We start from the raw sequence: 22,522 nt of genomic DNA on the forward strand, positions 1-22,522 counted from the left end.
TAGTATATTGTTGGCAATCTATATGTCCTTATGCACACATTGGAGTTCAGCAAGCATGAACTCCAATTTATAGCACTTAATCTAATTATCATTGTCCAGCCATTTGTCAAGTATAGCTCGTTGACTATAGTTTGGACAAGTTGAGGATATTGGGATAATCTGGTCAAGAACATGATTTAATTTTTCAAAAACTAAGAATAATTCTTAGGTTTTTGAGTCAGAATATATAACTGGTTTTGACTAAGTGGTTGATATATAAGGTTCGAGCTAAAGGGTTGGAAACTGACACTATAAATCACAGAGAGTAAAGATTTAATTAGATGATTATACTTATAAATATTTATTCTAAAAATTTTAAAATAAATAAAGGCTCTCACTAATTCTTCAAATCTCTCACACTCTTTGGATGGAGAAATAGAAACTCTAACACGATAATTGGACTTCTAGTTGGTGTTGTGGTCCTACCGATATACGGCACCTCACCTAATAGTTATTGGTGACACATACACCAATATGTAGATAACTCAATGTCCAGATGCTTCTCTAAGCATATTACAGTGACTTGATCTCTAAGTTATGTAGAGTCACCTGACAGTCATTGACTACACTCCTTAGTTAAATCTGACTTACCATTCACTAATGGATGCAAAGCTTTGGATCCCTTACCTAATAGTTATTGGGCCTAACCTCATCTTTACCTCAGGACATCTAATGCCAATAAAGTTGTTATGCCTTCCTGATGCAATCGAACCACTATAACCAATCGAGAACAATTAATATCGAAAAAAAGCATCCGCATCTTTACAATGGTGGAAGATCGGTAGACTTAATATTTAGTGAGAAGGTTTAGATTTAGATCTCTTCTAATAGTCATATACATCTGATGTAGATGACTAATTTGGTTTAAATCAGTACATCTCATGTCTAACCAACCTAGTCGGTATGGGTGAACATGAATGATCAAGCAACCTTATTCAATTCTTAATCAATCAAATTGACCAGGTAAGTGAGATTGATGAGAGGGTCGATCGATGCTTGCCTTAGGCACCATGAAAATGATCAGGTAAGCATGCTCTCAATTAAAAACTATCAATCGAGCTATCGAACTTACCTTAGACACCAATTGATCTATTAGAAGCTAATGGGTCAGTCTAGTTATTTGGACTCGAACTATTGAGCCAAATTCGATCTTGATTTAATCAATTCATATTATATATAAATCAATTTGACCAACTACAACTAAACTCAATTTTAATCCCCTTTGATCTAATCCCAACCAACTTTTGATTAGGTTTGATCAACTGCTTAAAATCGAAAAGAGTTATAGCCTGATCTAATCAATGATCCTAATTATAGTTTAGTCTCTAGACCTAATTTGTTCAACCCATATTCGAAGTCTATGTTTTATGTATTAAAATTTAGATCTTAAATTTATAATTTTAAATCTTTTAATTTTGAATCTTAATTCTCAATTAAGTGCATTATGTACATGGTTTTTAGTTTAGATGTCAAAATAATTTTTGATCTAAGCTATTTGTATTGTATCTCATACAATTTGGTTGTCTGCAGAATCGAATCGACTCGCCCTGAAACTTGAGTCGACTAATCATAGTGAGTTAGCTTAACACTGAGACTGAATTAGCTCACCTGTGACAAACTGAAATCTGTAGACCACGGCCTACAAAATTGAGTCGGCTCATCTACAAACAAGCTAAACTGCCAGGGTCTTAATTCGACTCCAACAAAAATAAGTCGACTTGCCAAGCACTCGAGTCAATCCAAATAAGAATTGAGTCAACTCCACAGATGTGCCAGCCATATTTTTAGGATTTCATGCAAATAGAACCTAGAATTTTGGATGTAGGATTTTACAGAAATTAAGTTTCAGATCATGTGTAAAAATCTATTTATCAGTTATATCATTTTTTGATCTAAAATACATATCTTAATACATGCATAAATAGATCTAAATCTAAAATATGTATCATATATAATTTTTCATTCATTGTTCATCTTCATAAAAAATATTACAAGCAGCACCCATACCCATCATAAGAGAATCCATCGAATGGATAAAAGAAGGACTTTAATCCCTTCTTTCTCTAGGACTGAATGGCTATGGTGATTATCTCAATCCGAATACTAAATCTAACATATCATATATATAATCAATAAAAATTTAGATCTAATTATCTTTCACATGTCATACATATGAACAATAATTCAAATCTATGCATGCAATCATATATCGTATATATGAAATAATTTTAGTAACCATACTAGATCTAAATTTAAATTCTAGTTAACATATTCAAATTTGAAACTAATTTCAGATCTAAATCACTCATAATTTATTTCAGATTTGAAATAATTTTAGATCTGAAATAATCCTGTAATCACATTACATTACGCAGAAATTTTTTGATCTACTATTAATTAATATTCTACATCATTCTCAAATAATAATTTGTCAGAACAATATCAATGATTAATCAATCTTCAGATTGGATTTTTATAAATTAGATTTTAGATTTGAATAGTTTCATGTTCGTATCAAAATTCATAACTCTGATACCACTGTTAGAAAGCAGAGTGGTTTCATACGTGTAATTTAAAAATTTTGATAAATCAAAATTTATGTAGTGAAAATAAAATAAATTAAAACTCTTTTAATTTAAATCATGTATCAGATCGGATCTGAAAACTATGCTTAAGATCTTGATACGAATATGTAATTATGAATCTAAAATCTAAAATTAAAATAAAAGTTTAGTAAAGTAAATTCGAAGATCTGATCTCCATACCTTCAAATCCTGTGGATGTCCAGAGTTCGAGTCATATCTGTACAAGCATCTGACCTCTGCTGGTATCCACATGGAAATACTTGATCAGAGCACCAAGACCACTAGTGTGCTAGCACCTTACAGGTCTCGATCCTTAACTTTGGATCTTGCTCCATTGCTATTAGAAACAATTGAACAGGGCATTGCACAAACCCTTTGTACTGAATCATAGGAATTCTTCTAGATCACCAAGAAAAATCAAGAATCTTTCTTGATTTTCTTTCTCTCTCTAAAGCTTCTATCCCAGATCTCTATCTGGAGGTAGAAATAGGCAATGGGAATAAGAAGAAGGAAGAAGGCATTGAGGAGGAGGAAACAAGGGTGGTAGGAAGTTACACTAACTTCCCTAGCGCACCCAACATATGCATAACCACCTTACGCAAAAACTCTCCTTTCTTATAATTTTGTCTCATAAAATACCTTTTTTTCTATGCCAAAATTAGATAAAAATTAGTTAGGCTTCATCCCTATCTAAATAGGTGTCCTAAGTAATCAAGAAATACCAAGAAAGTAGGTAACTACCTCCTCCCAAACATCCCATGCATGTATGCGAAAAAACCAACAAGAAAAATCACCACCCTATCCTCTTTTTGGTTGGCCAAATGGAGAGAGGAGCTCAAAGAACCTGAGCTCAAAGGGTTATGTTCAATTTGGTTTGAACTAGATCCAAATCGAATTCAAATCGAGCCCGAATCGAATCAAATTTGAAAGGCTGTCAAACCTGATCCAATCAGGATTGAAATCTAAATCTGATTTAGATAATTGAACCTAATTAATTATTGAAAATTATATCCTAAAATCAATCATATGATGATTGAGTTCATCCTTGTATATGAATTATTGATTATTGAATTATAATTATTTTGATATTTTTTATCACAAAGTGACATCTTCCTTAAACTCTTGTACTGTGATGAAGTTCTTAGAACTATGCTAGTGTACAATAAAGAGAGGATTTATCATATAGTTCTTAAACATGTTCGTGACCAAATGATACGTTATTATAGAATGATGATATTTATCGAGTGGAGGTCATTGTGTGCCATATAGATTAGTTGTCCTCTTAACCAAAGAGTGTGGTGATACTAGTATGGCATACAGGTGAGATGTAGGGGTACATCATCACTGAATAAGTAACTCATCTGCTGAGTGTTCTACTATCAAAAGCTACTTACGAAATACATAGATATAAGTATCTTTCAGATCTGAAATCACCATAGTGACTGATAAGTGGTATATTTTTATATTTATTGAAGGTATTTTTGGTAATTTATGGTGCTAACATCTTCTTAAAAATTTTAATTTCATGAATTTATTGAATTTTCTTAAAAAATAAGTAATTTTTTAAAAAATATAAAATTAGATATATTTATAAAAAAATAGATATTAATTTAATTGAATAATTTAAGCACCAAAATGAAGAAAAATTTTTGAAAAATTTAATACATATTTTTCTTATTTTTCAGACAAAAAATCAGAGCAAAAATCGAGATAAAATATCCTAAAAAATAAAAAAAATAGCCTTCGATGTATGGTGGATCGATCGGTCGGTCTATAGAGCCAGGGCACGATCCACAGGAAACTTCACGTAGTCTACAGGTGCGGTTCACAGTGAGAGAAAGATCCTGAGCGTGATCCAACGACTGAAATTCATCCCGACCCAGATCCAACGGTTCAGACTCATTGCCGACTTTGAATAAGATTCTTTTGCACGATCCGATGGTCCAGAACCAATCTGAACCTAGATCAAATGGCTGTGGTTTGATCCAACTTTAATTCAAATTAAAACGAAGATTTTTTGGCTAGATCTGGGCGGTCTGAAGCTGATCTGACAGCCAAGAATATTCCTAAGGAGATTAATACAATTTCTAAGAGTTTTAGGACTCCTTTTCCTACCAAAAAATTATGAAAAAGTTATCTATAAATAGGAGGTTCAAGAATAAACTTTAAGAGTAGAAAAATTGAGTAGAAAGTATAGAAAAAATAAAAAAAAAATAGATAGGTTTAGGGATCCAAGGAAAAGAAAGAGAAAAGTCGGTTCGCTCTACGGAATACGATGGAAGACGGAGAGATCATCAACCATCTTTCTGATGAGGCTTGGCTGATCAACTTTAGATCTTTATTATAGTTTTATTTTTATTTTATTTTATTATTTTTTTTATACTTGAATTTTAATTTCAATTAATGGAAAATTTATTTTCCTGCACTTTAAATTTCTGTCTTTTATTTTTTTTGCACGTAGATGCTAGGATCTAATTAATAGATCTTAATACCAATTTATTTTTATATTTTTAAATTTTTATTATTTATTTTTATTGCAAGTAGATGCTAGGATCTAGTTAGTAGATCTTAATATCCGATTTATTTTTCACACTTTTAATTTTTATTTTTCGACTTAAATTGCTTTCTCCAAAATTTTATTTTCTTTTTATAAAATCAAATATTTCAAATCAAAATTCTACCTTCTCTGTGGATTTGACCTGACTCACTACTTTCTACTTATTTTTAATTTTTATTGAAGTCAGAATTTGATTGATAATCACGGTGTCCTAACGACAGCATCATGATCATATCAATTTTTGATGCCGTTGCTGGAGAAGGCATCAATTTTAATGTTTAATTTCTTTGGTTTTCTTATGACTATTGCTTACTAATTTTTTTTATCTTTTTGCAAAAAAAATTCAAAAAAAAAAAGAGAGATAGAAAGCTTCCAAGTTGATGAGATCAATCCTAACCCTAGCCTTAACTATTTTTTTTTTTAATTAACCTAAAATTTATCCACATAAACCTAATAAAAATTGTATGACAAGAGTAGAAGCTTAATTTTTAGAAGCATTCATCATTGTAGATTTATTTTTGGTGATCACTAGAGACAACGTAAGCTTTCAAGTTTTATTAGTTTCATGCATCTAATTTAGTTACATAAAACCCCTTGTTTGAAATTGATTATGCATATTCATCTCAAATCAAGTTAAGGGTAACACCCATAACAAGATAAGGTGGGGATTTCATCACCCTCTCTTGGCCCAAAAATAACCAACCAGTATCCCACATTAACCCTAGCCTAACTAAAATCAAGTAGACATTGGCCCCTAGTATTAATTGAGTTCAGTTTGAGTATTGTGGTCAAGTTAAGTACAAAGTAAGTTTGGACTCACCCCTGAAACTAGTGTCTAAGGCTAGAGGTTATGAAGGCTCAGCCTAAGTGGATTTGTGGTTATTTAATTGGTTCCGTTAGCTTATCTGGCCAATTTAATTGGTGTTTAAGGCAAGCAACGGGAGGACCCCCACGATCCCACCTCTTACCTGGCTAGTTGAAGGAAGTGAGAACAAACCTAATTTATATCTAGACTAAGCTACTCTATATCGAACTGTTAGGTCTAAGAAACCCATAGGTGTCTAAGTTTAATTGTTTGCTAACTTGATTGTAATTAACACTAAACCATAACTAATTCTTCCCACCTTACGTATCTAGGTCTAGGGCTCTTTCTTTCTTCTCTCTCCTTTTTCTCTTTAAAAAAAAAAAAAAGAAATGAAATAAAAATAAAACTTGAATCATACATTAGGGTTTGTACTGGTATATGCAAGGTAGAAGATCTCTCTATTCTGACCTAGTTGAACTCAATCCTGAGATTGAATGGTTGATTCATATTAAATCTGAAAATCAGATGGCTGGAGATCCTAGAGAACCACCTAAGCAGATGAAGGAATATTTTATTCCTTCCATCTATAATCCATCGACTTGTATCCACTTACCTGATATCCCTGCAAGCCACTATGAGATCAAGTCGACCACAATCCAGATGCTTCCATCTTTCTATGGGAATACTAATGAAGATCCTTACAAGCATCTGGATAAGTTCTTAGAAATTTATTCCATGATGAAAATTCAAAATTTTACTGATGATGCAGTTAGATTGACCTTATTCCTCTTCTCACTTAAAGATAAAGCCAAGTACTGGCTTGGCACAATAGGAAGACCAATCCAAACTTGGGCTGAAATGCAGCACGAGTTTCTTAAGAAATTCTATCCCATAGGTCAAACCAACACCATGAGACAAGCCATCACTGGATTTGCTCAGCTTCCAGGAGAACAAATTCATGAATCATGGGAGAGACTTAAGGAACTTCTTAGAAAATGCCCACACCATGGTCTATCTAAGTGGCAAATTGTTCAAGTTTTTTATGAGAGTTTAGATGACCAATACAGACAGATGGTAAATGCATCTTATGGGGGTGCATTCATGAGTAAAAGTGAGGATGAAGCCTACACTTTATTTGAAACTTTCAGTAAAAATTCAATCAATCATGCTTCATTATCTTCCTACAAAAAATCAATCCCTCACCAAAAGTGGACAGAAATTTTTGAGATCAAGCAAACAGACTCTAGTCCTAAGATCGATTTGAACCTAATAGCGCAAAGATTAGATAAAGTCGACATTTTTGCCCAGAAATTTGATCAGTTCTTAGCATTAGGTCAACAATCTCCTACACAATACACACCACCACCTAATTATCAGGAGATTTGTTCTATCTGTGCTAGCCTGATCCATCATGTGAGCGAATGTCCCACGGTTGTACAGTTTTCACCTTTCATTCAAGAACAAGTTCAAGCTGCCCAAGGTTACTCCAAACCTGTCAATGATCCATTCTCTAACACATATAATTCAGGCTGGAGGAACCATCCTAATTTTTTTTGGAGACCCCAACAGACTCAGGCTCAGACCCAAATTTTTTCTTTGCAAAACTTTCAGAGTAGGTCCCAATATCAAAACTATGCTTATAATAGTGGTCAGTCTAGTCAGCCTACTCAGTCATCTTATTACAATCAGCCATTATACCCACCTCTTCAACAAACCAATCTAGCCAACGATAGTTTTTTCCAACTTCAACAAATGATCATGACCCAACAGCAATCCCTCACTAGGTTAGAAGCACAAATAGATCAATTAACTGAGTCTATCATGAGGAGAGAACTAGGTCAATTGCCAAATGAACTAATATCGAATTTTAAAAATGATCCACCCATCCACCAACTACCTAGACCAAGTCATCAATCCAATGTCCCACTTAAGAATCCTCAATTTGAAATTGATATAGTAATCTCTGAGCTTACAAGAGATAAAATTCTTAAGGACTCATACCAAGACCAGGTGAGTGAGCCTAATACCGATGCTAGCCGAAATGTAAATTTGAAAGAACATGTTAGTATTGAGACTAATCTGATAGAAGAACCTAAGCTTAAAATTGATACTGAGAAGATAGCAGATGAGTTACCTGAGATATATTCACCAAAAGTTTCATTTGCTTCATCTTTAGAAATCAGTTCTTCTTCTTTAGAATCACCATCCCCTCCAAAATTGAAATTGCCCTTGATCACATCTGAATATATATGTTTAAAATTAAGTGACACCCTTTCAGTATCCATTGTATCGAACTCAACTCCTAACCCAAAATCTCAATTCATGAGTATTTTAGAAGAACAAATAGGAGAAATTCTTGATAAACAAAGGTCTATGAATGAGTTTGTGAATTATCTTACTACAATTAAAAATGGAGATGTGAAATACTTTTTGAAGATTGGTAATAAAATATTGAAATTTATCAAAGGCCATCTTCTTGAGATTGGCAATCCAAATCATTGGAATTTATCAATCCAATATTCGACATGAGATAGGTGAGAGAATCAGCATGGTCTAACTGAAGACGGTAAACTTAGCACTTCCTGGAAGGCAACTCAGTTTTCAAGTTTTTAATTTTTGCTTTTGCCTTTGCTTTCTTTTGCATTTTGTTTAGGATAATCGAGTCTTGCTTTGTATCTTTTGTATGGATCTAAAAATAATCTTGGCTAAGTTGGGGGGAGAATCAATTTTGAAAAGACTTATGGATCAGGTGATATCTCTCATTTTCTTTCTCTTTACATGCACCTTCATTTTTCCTACTCTATTGAGAACAATGTTGATTAAGTTGGAGAGGAGAATAAAATTTTTTTAAATCCTCAAGTAAGTTAGTATTTAGTATTTAAACATCTGATTATACTTAAAAATCAAGTTAAACCAAGTATTTTTAAAAAAAAAATTGATGTATAGACCAGAGAGTTTGTGAGATATTGAAGGATCAAGTATTAAGAAAACTCAATAAAGAGTTAAGTTTAGAACTTAAACAGTTTTCTTTGAGTATTTCTAAATTTTTCTACCAGCATCAAAGAAGAATTTACTTTTTATGAGCTTGTGTAGGGTAACTATACATTTCTTCATATATTTAAAAAAAAATTAATCAATAAATGAAGGCGGAAGTAACAATATACTTGTCCATGTGAAGGTGAATGATTTGGAGATAAAGATAGCGATAATTTGAAAAAAATTTAAAAAAAATTTAGTATTCTTAGTTTAACTCTCATATTGACTAGTATTAATATCCCAATGATATACCTCATTTACACTCTACTGAACATCAGTGGTCTTTTTGAAAATTGTTTGGTGAAATTTGAGATTTTAAGTTAAACGGTACTTGATTTTAAACTTTTTCTTTACTCAAGGATGAGCAAAGTTCAAGTTAGAGAGTTTGATAAGTGGTATATTTTTAAATTTATTAAAGATATTTTTGGTAATTTATGGTGCTAACATCTTCTTAAAAATTCTAATTTCATGAATTTATTAAATTTTCTTAAAAAATAAGTAATTTTGAAAAAAATATAAAATTAGATATATTTATAAAAAGTAGATATTAATTTAATTGAATAATTTAAGCATCAAAATGAAGAGAAATTTTTGAAAAATTTAATGCATATTTTTCTTATTTTTTAGGCAAAAAATTGAAGCAAAAATCGAGCCAAAATATCCTAAAAAATAAAGAAAATAGCCTTCGATGTATGATGGACCGATCGATCGGTCCACAGAGCTAGGGCACGATCCACAGAAAACTTCACATGATCCACAGGTGTGGTTCACAGTGAGAGAAAGATCCTGGGTGCCATCCAACAGTTGAAATTCATCTCGATCTAGATCTGACGGTTCAGACTCGTTGCCGACTTTGAATAGGATTCTTTTGCACGATCCGACGGTCCAGAACCAATCCAAACCCAGATCGAATGGCTGTGGTTTGATCCAACTTTGATTTGGATTAAAATAAAGATTTCTGGGCAGATCTGGGTGGTCCGAAGTTGATCCGATGGTCAGAAATATTTTTAAGGAGATTAATATGATTTCTAAGAGTTTTAAGACTCCTTTTTCTATCAAAAAATTATGAAAAATTTATCTATAAATAAGGAGTCTAGGAATAAGCTTTAGGAGTAGAAAAATTGAGTAAAAAGTATAAAAAAAATAAAAAAAAATTAGATAGATTTAGAAACTCAAGAAAAAGAAGGAGAAAAGTCGGTTCGCTCTACGGAGTACGACGGAAGATGGAGAGGTCATCAACCATCTTCCCGACGAGGCTTGGCTGATCAACTTCAGATCTTTATATAGTTTTATTTTTATTTTATTTTATTATTTCTTTTAAATTTTTTGTACTTGAATTTTAATTTTAATTAATACAAAATTTATTTTTCTACACTTTAAATTTTTGTCTTTTATTTTTTTTGCACATAGATGCTAGGATCTAATTAGTAGATCTTAGTACCAATTTATTTTTATACTTTTTAAATTTTTGTTATTTATTTTTATTGCAAGTAGATGCTAGGATCTAGTTAGTAGATCTTAGTATCTGATTTATTTTTTGTACTTTTAATTTTTATTTTCTGACTTAAATTGCTTTCTTCAAAATTTTATTTTATTTTTTATAAAATTAAAGATTTCAAATCAAAATCCTACCTTCTCTGTGGATTCGACCCGACTCACTACTTTCTACATATTTTTACTTTTTATTGAAGTTAAAATTTGATTGATAATCACGGTGTCCTAACGACAGCATCACGATCGTATCAGTGACTTACAAGTAACTCACTGTGCTTTGATATCGGACTATCTGAATTTTTAATACAGTGACGAAAGGCTATTGGGTATTGGGTACAGTCAAGTACTTGTCAAGTCTGTGTGTAGATCAAAATGGGATTGACCCCTCTAGATTATTAGAGTTGATGTATCATTGTATTTCAATTTAGTAAAACCTTGGTATGGGTAATCCATGAGATGGATTTGAAAGGTTGACATATAATATGGATGAAGCAATCTCGGATGATAGTTAACCTGAGACAATTCTACAGCATCCAGGGTCAAAAAGATGAATTATATGGTAACCATGTATACAGATTCTAAAATATTTTTTTTACGATAATTCAACCTATATGGACGTCGAAAACCATTATTAGATGGTATCTCGATTACTGCAGAAATTAGTTCCTGTGCTACCGGCTTAGTGTTTGAACCTATAGAGTCACGTACATAAGTCAGACAAAGTAGGAAGGAATTGATCTATGTTTATATATTCAATTTGAAAGTACTTGACTTGATTGAACATATAAGCTAACTTGATTGAGAATTAAGTTATGGGTCAAACGGGATTGAAGGGTTAACTATGTCTAGCTAGCACTACACATGAGGTTCAGGTTCGATTCTGGAGATGAATAGTTTCTGATCTATGATTCATGGAATATATGAAAGATTGGATTTAAGTACTAATTAATTTTAGATTAGATCTAAATTAATTAGATTTAAATGGGTCTAAAATCTAAGTTAAACTTGGTACAAAAGTCTTAAAGAGTTTGGGATTGACAAACTTTTGAAATTATTTCGAACCAGCTTCGAATCAGATTTGAATCGGATCTATTTTGGATGAGATATGAGTATTTCTATTTGCACTGAGAATATCCCTCATGAATCATGACCAAAATCTGATTTTGTGCTTATTTGAGGCATCCCAAATGGATGAGGGATTGGGTGCAAGTTGATTGTCATATATGATGGCAATTATATCTCATGTAGGAATCTTTCTTTCATGAGTATTAGACCAATTCAAATCAAATTTGAGTAAAGAGTCCTACTCTCATTAAATCATGAGAATCATCTATAAATAGAGAAGATCTCTACCTATGATAGCAATAGCAAATAAATTAGATTGAGAGAAGAGAAAAAGAGAGAGAGAGAGAGAGGTGTGAGAAGAGAGAAAGGTCCCATCTTTCCCTTTGGCCTCTTCCCTTGTTGCCGCCCCTCTTTTTTTGGCTGTGGGGTCTTTTTGGGTATTCCACCTACTAGCGTAAGGTGTCACACTAGCACATCTCATTCCTTGATTGATTGAGTTGCGAAGCTAATTGGATTGGAGTTCATCCTACTTTCCTGCAATGTCTGACGTGCATGCGAAATAGAGGGTCTACACATCCAGACCTCTATGAAGATTTATATCAGATAATTTAGGATTTGATCTCTGGTTTTACTATATTTGAGGTAAGAATTTGATCCTTAAACAAGTAGAACATTAAAAAAAATTTAGATGCAATCTGGACATCCTGGAGAGAAAATGTTTCCCTCCCCTTCAACTGGTATCAGAGCTAGGTTTGAAATATATATATATATAATAAAATTTTTTGAGATTATTTATATGAGATATAATTAAATTTTTTTTATCAGATATTAAATTTTATTTAAATCTATTTATATAAAATTTTTGATCTGATTTTGATTGGATTAGAGGTGCCTAATCAATGGTTGATTGAGGTTGTTATAAATCAATTATAACAGAATTCTACTGTTGCTGAATTTTGATGAAAAAATAATATAAATTAAAATATATTTTAAATTTATTTTAATAAAATTTTAATTTTATTATTTTTCTTATAAAGTGAGGTTTATTTCAGATTTAAATTAGATCCGTTTTGATGGATATTTAGATCTGAATTCTATCATAATTCAGTACTGCATGAAAATAGATTTTATCAAAAATTAATTCCTTATGTATTCATATTTGCATCTAATTAATTTTTTATTTGATATCAAATTTAAAATTAAGAAAAAATGGATAGTTCAAAGCATGTATTTTAAAAATTTTATAGCAGAATAATAAAAGATTAAATATTTTAATCTTTTAAATATGCCTTAGATCAGATTTAATCTATCTTTAAGGATCTATGATATAAAAAATTTATATATAAAATCTAAAGTAAAATCAAAAATTGCATCGATCATATCAATGCCCTGAATTTGATCTAACCTTTAGATTATGTTAGTAAAGTTCAAAACTTATCACCTTTTCACGGGTTGATGATCTCTACTATTGGTAAGTATGGTAAGAAGCTCTCACTGATATCGAGTAGTCACACAAGCATTCGGCCTCTACGGATGGTCCACACGAAGCCCCTTAAATCGATTAGCCCTCCCCGAGAGTGCTAGCTCATGCAGTCGGCTTCTGTTGGCAGATCTGACTTGATCTCTTTCTTTGATCATATTGTACCTTTCTAATATTGAAGATGGATCAGATAAAGATGCTGGATGGTAGAAAAAATCAGATGAAGACTCTCTTCTCTTTAGTTTTTCTCTCACCCAAAAACTTAGAACAGTTCTAGGTCTCTCACCCAAGAGGAGAACGGTCTCCTCTTTTGTTCATGCCAAAGAGGAATGAAAACCACCCAATCCTCATGGCCCAAAGGAGTATTTTTGACCCTCTTTTTTCTGGTATCTCATGAAAAAGAGTTCTACCCACTTTGGCCATGAATTTATGGCCTTTTTATGATTGTCCCACAAACCTGATAAAACAGGATAAGGGCTGGAGTTTGTTGCAATTCAAACTCTTTTGAATTTCAATTCAACTCTAACTTTTGCTCACCCTTATCAAACTTAAAGAAGGACTTACCAGAGAAAATTGGATATGAAAATCAATGGGAAAGACCTCCTTATCTCATACACAATAGATCCTTTCAAAAGCAGTCAATGTGTGGAAGGATATGGATAAGGTTTTAAGTTAAAATTCAAATTAATTTGAATTTAAATCAAAACCAATCAATTCCTATCCTTAATGGATGACAAAAGAAGGATTATTTTCTAATTTTCTCATATACAAACTGATTTTGTACGGTGAGAAAAGGCATGAAATAATTTAGGTGGCGCAAGGGATAGAGTCCTACTCATTTGAGACTCTAGGGTTTAACCAATTGGATTTCTTTCAAACCCAATCCAGTTAGATCCAAATAAAATATGATGAACCTAATATAATTAGACTCTTATAATCTCAATTAAATTTGATCAAATCAATAAATTAATTGAGTCATAGATCCGATCAAATCAGGATCATTTCTCCCTTACCGATTAGGTCATCTCATAACCTAATCAGACTTGACCTGATTGAATCAAATTCAATCAGACTTGATCCAGACTTTAATGCTCAATCAAATTGAGCTAATTAGTAATCTAATCATTAATTAATCATCTATTAGTGATAGAGTCCAAGTCTAGTGGGACTCTTCTCTAGAGTCCCTGTCCAGTGGAACTCTTTAGCAGAGTCCCTATCCAATGGGACTTTTCAGCAGAGTCTCCATCAAGTGGGACTCTCCACCAGAGTCTCCATTGACTGAGAATCTTTAGATTAGCCATATGATTGGTGAGAAACTTCTAATATGTGTGATTCCATAGGTTTGAACTTAAGTCGGTAGCACAGAAATTGATTCTTGTACCAATCAGAGTAACCATCTAGCAATGGTATCCGACGTCTGGATAGGCTGAATGTATGCTAAGCAACACTCAAGAATCTATTTAAATATAGTTACCATATAATTCATCTTTTTGACCCAAATGCTCAAAGTGACCTAGGGTTTAACTGCCAATCCTGATATGGTCAGCCATATTGTATTTCAATTTTCAAAATCCATCACATGAATTATTCCAACCAAGATTTTACTAAATTGAAACACACTGATACATTAACTCCTACTGATTCGAAGGGATCAATTTCATCTTGACTCACACACCGACTTCACAAGTACTTGACTATGCCCAAAAACTCTTCATCGCTGAATTAGAAATTTAGGTAGTCTGGCATCAAAGCATAGTGAGTTGCTTGTAAGTCACTGTGGTGATCTCAAGTCGAAGGGATACTTATACCTATATCCCTTTGGAGTGACTCTTGACAGCAGAGTGCTCCAGAGTTGGTCATGTTCAGTGAAATGTACTCCTATATTTCACCTGCATACCATACCAACATCTCCACGCTCTTTGGTTAAGAGGACAACTAACCTATATGGCACACAGCAACCTACACTTGATATGTCTATCATCCTAGTAATAGCATATCATTTGGTCGCAAACTCATTTAAAGACTAAATAATATATCCTCCTATATCGAATCAAATAGTCCTAAAGACTTCATCACATAATTGAAGTTCAAAATAAGATGTACATAGTGATAAAAAACCAAATAATATTTATTAATTTAACAATTCATATACAATTACAATGATAAGACAACCGTCAACAGGCTAACGATTGGCTTTGGGACATAATTTTCGACAACTCCCAATTGGATTAAAGCCAATCAGTGCAGTATCGTATACCCATCTTTGATTTGTAGTTTTTGAACTCCTTGACACTGAGGGTTTTAGTAAATGGGTCGGCCATATTTTTCTTTTCTTCGATCTTTTGAAGCTCGACATCACCTCGATCCACGATCTCTCAGATCAGATGGTAGCGATGCAGAATACGCTTGATCCGCTAATGTGACTTCGATTCCTTCACTTGAGCAATGGCACCAGTACTGTCGTAGTACAACAAGATAGGGCCGTCGAGGGAGGGTGCCACTCCGAGCTTGTTGATGAACTTTCGTAGCCACATAGCTTCTTTTGCAGCATCGGATGCCACAATATATTCTGCTTCATAAGTAGAGTCAGCCACAGTGTGCTGCTTGAAATTTTTTTAGCAGATTGCTCCACCATTTAGGATATAAATATATCCCAACATACTTTTGCTATCATCATGATCTGACTGAAAATTAGAGTCTGTAAATCCCATAAGTTTTAGGTTGGATTCTCCATAGATAAGCCACTGATCCTTAGTATTTATCAAATACTTAAGGATGGTCTTTACGACCTTCCAGTGATTCTCACCTGGATCGGATTGGTATCTGCTCACTACTCCTAATGAATATGCCACATCCAATCGTGTACATATCATGACGTACATAATAGATCGCACTGTCGAAGCATATAAAATTCTACTCATACACTCTCTTTCTTGAGGAGTTATTGGACAATCACTCTTTGAGAGAAAAATTTCTTGGCCTATTAGAAGATAGCCTTTCTTGGAATCCTCTATGCTGAACTTTTTCAACACAGTATCAATGTACATCGATTGGGATAATTCAAGCAATCTTTTAGATCTATCTCTATAGATCTTCATCCCAAGGATGAAGAATGCTTCTCCCAAGTCTTTCATAGAGAACTGTGATGACAACCAAACTTTTATTTCCTGTAATACAGGGATGTCATTCTCGATTAAGAGAATGTCTCAACATACAAAATAAGAAATACAATCACAAAGTTATTAATCCATTTGTATATGTAAGGTTCCTCTCCATTCTTAATGAAGCCATACGTTTTGATCACTTTATCAAAATGCATGTTTCAACTTTGAGATGCCTGCTTAAGTCCATAGATGGACCTTTGAAGCTTGCATACCTTAGACTCATCTGTGGATGTAAAACCTTCAGGTTGTATTATATACATCTCTTCTTCTAGCTCTCCATTTAGGAAGGCTGTTTTCACATCCATTTGTCAGATTTTATAGTCTAGATATGCTGCTATCGCAAGTATAATCCGAATAGACTTGAGCATTGCCACAAGAGAAAATATCTCGTCATAGTCAATACCATAACACTGACAGTAACCCTTGGCAACCAGACGAACTTTATAGGTCTCCACCTTTTTGTCTATACCTCTCTTCTTTTTGAAGATCTACTTACACCCTATGGATTTTATCTCTTTAGGTGGATCAACTAATATCCACACATTGTTGATTTTCATAGACTTCATTTCAAATTTTATAACTTTCAGCCACTTATCGAAGTCAGACCTCTACATCACATCCATATAGGTGATTGGATCCTCATTGTTCTCATCGAATTCAATTGGATCTCCATCTCAAACTAAGAAACTGTAGTATCTATCCAGTTGACGTGGTACTCTACCGAATCTTCTTAAAGATGTTTCTACAATGGGTTTCAAATTTGATCTAATCAAGTCTGACTCTATGGGTTTACTAGATTGTGTCGGTTCTTCTACCGATCGAACTTCATCAAGTTCAAACTTTGAGGCATTAGTTCCTTCACCAAGGAACTTTTTTTCTAAAAAGACAGCCATATTGCTAATGAACACCTTCTGTTCGTTAGCAAGGTAGAAGTAATATCCCTTGGTCTTTTTTGGGTACCCTATAAATAAATATTTGTCAGACCTAGGTCCAAGCTAGTCAGTTTTTAAATGTTTGACATAAGTCGGATATCTCCAAACCCTCAGGTGAGAGAGTGCTAGCTTACGTCCTGTCCACATCTCATGTGATATTTTTCTTACTGACTTACTTGAAACTTTATTTAAAATATAACAAGCCAACTTGAATGCGTATCTCCAAAAAAAAATCGATAGACTTGCAAAGCCCATCATGGATCGAACCATGTCTAACAGGATTTGATTCCTCCTTTCTGATACACCATTATGCTGTGGTGTTCCAAGAGGGATCCATTGTGAGAGAATTTTATTCTCTTCTAAGTATGTTAGAAACTCACTAGAGAGGTATTCTCCTCTTCGATTGGATCGAAGAGTTTTAATACTCTCTCAGTTTATTTCTCTACTTCATTACAGAATCGTTTGAACATTTCAAATGATTCTGACTTATGTGTCATTAAGTAGACGTGCCCATACCTCGATAGGTCGTCTGTAAATATAATGAAATAATAATATCCATCTTTGGTACTAGTGTTCATAGGTCCACATACATCAGTATATATCAAACTTAGAACTTCACTGGCTCGCTTACCTTTTCTAATAAAAGGTGATTTGATCATTTTTTTAAGAAGACAGGACTCACAGGTTGGGAGTGATTCACAATCACTGACTTCAAAGATTTTCTTTTATGTCAATCTATTTATTCTGTTCTTGTTAACATGACCTAACCTACAATACCAAAGATAGATATCAGAGACATCACTAATTCTAAGATGTTTGGGAGATGTGTACATTACACTAACGGGTTATGATAATATATAAATATCATTGTTCAGTTGTCCATTCATCACATTAATACCATTCATAATGATATTAAAATTATTTCTTTTTATTAAAATTTCATAACCATACATGACCAAAAGGCCTATAGAAATAAGATTCAATAAAAAGGAAGGACAAAAATAATATTTACTTAGAATAATTACATTAGACTTGAATACAAGCTCAATAGTCCCCAATGCTAGAACTGAAACTGGTCTTTCATTTCCAACATTAAGAAATCTTTCACCTTCTTCAAATCTCCTACTGACTTGCAGACCCTGCAACAAATTATAAATATTAAAATGGCTTTCTGTATCTAATACCCAGGTAGTAGAATCATAAATTGAGAAATTACAAGGTATTATTATATAATTACCTTGTCCAGCAATAACTTGCTTCTTTCTTGGTCTGTTCGGATCCAGGAAGGCAATGTATTGAGGATAATTCTTTTTCTAGTGCTTCTGCTTCTTATGGTAGAAGCATTCTGCTTGACTCTGATTGAACTTGGATTTCTTGGTCTGACTGAGCTTGGGTGCCCTAGCACTTTGCACCTTTTTTTGTTCTTCTTTTCTTTCTTAAAAGATCGACGTCCAGAAGAAGACCCTCCCATAACATTCACCGACTCCTTTTGGAGCTAGCGATCCTTCTCAAAATTTTGCAGTAACTCTAACAAATTGTGGTAGTTAACTGCAGGCTTTATCATTCAAAAATGAGTAAGAAAAGGGAGGTAGAACTTGGGCAGAGAGTTCAGAATAGCATCTTTTCCAAACTGCTCATGTAGGAGAAAGCTGAGCTTGCTTAGATGCTCAATCATCTCAATCATGTACGATATATGATCAGTGACTGATGCTCCTTCCCTCATTCGAGCATTGAAGATGGCACAACTAGTCTTGTGCCTCTCAACATCATTGGGTGTATCAAAGGACTCATTCAACATTTGCAACATATTCTGTGGCTGAGCATTTTTGAAACGATGGCTAAACTCATCATTCATCGCTGCCAGCATAATACAACAAACTGTAGTTCGATCGTTGAGCCACTTCTGATAAGTGTCTCTGACCCGGATGTCAGATATGTCAATACATATAAGATCCATTCATGCTCCAAAACTAATTTCAGCTTTTGATATCAGCTATCAAAATTTAGTCCCATCAATTTATCATTATCTAATAGTGATCAGAGAGATAAGGTGGTGGCCATAACTGTAAAAGAAAAACCAGAACCTAATTAGTATATAAATTGATTAAGCCTAAAGACATAGATTTTAGTCTAAAGGTTCTTCCACTATTTTATTTGAATTGATAGCCTCTACCTTCAATTCGAAAAATTTCACTAATTTCTTAGTGGGTACTAGAATCTACATGGATTGCACATGGGCCCGAGTGTTGCTCGGCCAACCCTTGTGTACCCATGGGTAGGTTCTTAACCAATTATTTTATCAAATAATTTTTAATATTTAATTTTATCCCAGACACCTCTTCAGCAAGTATGTGGTGCCTCCACTAAAGGTTCTGGTTAGGTCCAACTATTAACATGTCAGAATTTAGTGTATTTAACAAATGAGTGATCAGATTCGAGTGTGGCTCGACCAATCTGACCATCATCAGAAAGATACAACTAAAACAATATATTATGAATGATAATTTCGACAGCCAGATGAGCACCAGACGTGTGGCACCTCCAATGATCATCTAAACCATTAGACTCATTATCATCCAACTTAATGGGAGGCTATGATCTAGTTATCGACATAACTATTTCATTTTAGAGACCTAACAATTTTAGAAGATTTAATTAGTTGAATTGAGAGATGAGATGAGACTTGACCAGTTAATCTTAATCCTCCCACTGACTTCATCAAGTCAGATTTAAGAAGATCAGGCATAAGCTGGTCCAGCCAACCAGTGATGAATCCTCCTACTGGCTTCACCAAGTCATAAAGAGGACTCAAGACAAGTTGAATTAGGGACACCTAAATCAGTCATACTGATTTCCTAATTAGCATGGGTCAACTCCAATCATTAAGTGATCTAATCAAAATATGATTCACCATGTTGGCCAGGTAAGTGAGATCGATGGGAAGGATATGCTATTAACTTGATATAGACTCAATTTATGCGAGTAGCTCCCAATTAATGTCCATCGATCAAAGCTGCCAAACTTACCTTAGACACCAACTGATTAGTCATTTTCAATTTGATCAACTTATAGACTGGGATTCGACCATGGAGCTATGATCAAAGTCCATATTGGTCTAATTAAAGATATGGACTTGACCAACTACAACTATTGAAATTGATCAAGAGAAGAAATTGACCCAATCAGAATTAACTTTTAATTAGATTTGATCAATTACTAACATAGTCTATTATCAATGATTTCTAACCCTAGGTCTAGCCCAGTTAAATGGATTTGACTCAAGCTAACCCATTAACCCATGAGTTATAAAATTAATACCTTAGATATTTGATTCTCAAATCTAGATCGCTTAATTCTCAATTAAGTTTTGGATTGATATGGGTTCGGATTTGGTGTTTGAAAATAATTTTTAATTTTATAAAATATTTTTATAATAAATTATCTAATGATCAAAATTTTAATTTCAGATCTAATATACATTATTTTAGATCTAAAATAAAATTTTAAAATTTTTTTCATTGTTCATCATCATGAAAAAGACTGTGCAGCACCCCTACATGCTATAGGAGATCCCATCGAATGGGTAAATAGGATAGTGAAATCCTGATTTCTCCTATGATCGGACGGCTATGAGGATCTATCCAGTCAGATTACTATACTACTCAGATTCAAGATTAACTATTTAGATCTAATCAAAATAATTAAAATCAGATTTTATGCAAAAATTCATGTCATAAGAAACCTGGCTCTGATACCATCTTAAGGAAAAATGAGTAGTTCAAAGTATGTATTTTAAAAATTTTGTAATAAAATAATAAAAGATTAAATATTTTAATCTTATAAACATACCTTAGATTAGATCTAAACTATCTTTAAAGATTTATAATATGAAAAATTTATATATAAAATCTGAAGTAAAATCAAAAACTGCATCGATCACATCAATGTCCTGAATTTGATCTAACCTTTAGATTATGTCGGTAGAGTTCAAAACTCATCACCTTTTTATGGGTTGATGATCTCTACTATTGATAAGTATGGTAAGAAGCTCTCACTGATGTTAAGTAGCCGCACAAGCATCTGACCTCTACGGATGGTCCACACGAAGCCCCTCAGACCGATCAGCCCTCTGCAGGAGCGCTAGCTCGCGCAGTCGGCTTCTGTTGATAAATCTGACTTGATCTCTTTTTTTGATCATTTTGAACCATTTTGATGTTGAAGATGGATTAGAGAAGGATGTTGGATGATGGAGAAAATTAGATGAAGACTCTCTTCTCTTTAATTTTTTTCTCACCCAAAAATCTAGATAGTTCTAAGTCTGTCACCCAAGAGGAGAACGGTCTTCTCTTTTGTTCATGCCAAAGAGGAATGAAAACCACCCAATCCTTATGATCCAAAGGAGTGTTTTTGACCCTCTTTCTCTCTGATATCTCATGGAAAAGAGCTATGCTCACTTTGGCCATGAATTTATGGCCTTTTTATGATTGTCGCACAAACCTGATAAAACAGGATAAGGGCTGGAGTTTGTTGCAATTCAAACTCTTTTGAATCTCAATTCAACTCTAACTTTTTCTCACCCTTATCAGACTTAAAGGAAGACTTATCAAAGAAAATTAATCATGAAAATCAATTGGAAAGATCTCCTTATCTCATACACAATAGACCCCTTCAAAAGTAGCCAATGTGTGGAAGGATATGGATAAGGTTTTAAGTTAAAATTCAAACTAATTTGAATTCAAATCAAAATCAATCAATTTCTATCCTTAATGGATGACAAAAGAAGAATTAATTTTTGATTTTCTCATATACAAACTAATTTTGTGTGATGAAAAAAAGCATGAAACAATTTAGGTGGTGCAAGGGATAGAGTCCTACTCATTTGGGACTCTAGGGTTTAACCAATTAGATTTCTTTCAAATCCAATCCAATTAGATCCAAATAAAAAATGATGAATCTAATCTAATTAAGCTCTTATAATCTCAATTAAATTTAATCAAATAAATAAATTAATTAAGTCATAGATCCGATCAAATCAGGATCATTTCTCTCTTACCGATTAGGTCATCTCATAACCTAATCAGACTTAATCTGATTGAATCAAATTCAATCAGACTTGATTTAGACTTTAATACTCAATCAAATTGAGCTAATTAGTAATCTAATATCTAATTAATCTTTCATTAATGATAGAGTCCAAGTCTAGTAGGATTTTTCTTTAGAGTTTCTGTTCAGTGGGACTCTTCAGCAAAGTCCCCATCCAATGGGACTCTTCAGTAGAGTCTCCGTCAAGTGGGGCTCTTCACTAGAGTTCTTGTTGACTGGAACTCTTTAGATTAGCCATATGATTGGTGAGGAACTTCTAATG

The 22,522-nt window shown here is 33.3% G+C and overlaps 1 non-coding gene across 1 annotated transcript; it reads right to left on the reverse strand.

Moving 5' to 3' along the window:
* Positions 1–6,892: 6,892 nt before the first annotated feature.
* Positions 6,893–6,999, reverse strand: LOC140852773 (small nucleolar RNA R71). Its single transcript, XR_012135671.1, has one exon. It is a non-coding gene; the product is annotated as a small nucleolar RNA R71 (small nucleolar RNA).
* Positions 7,000–22,522: the final 15,523 nt, after the last annotated feature.

Source organism: Elaeis guineensis, chromosome 11 (assembly GCF_000442705.2).
Source record: "Elaeis guineensis isolate ETL-2024a chromosome 11, EG11, whole genome shotgun sequence".
NCBI classification, from domain to species: Eukaryota; Viridiplantae; Streptophyta; class Magnoliopsida; order Arecales; family Arecaceae; genus Elaeis; species Elaeis guineensis.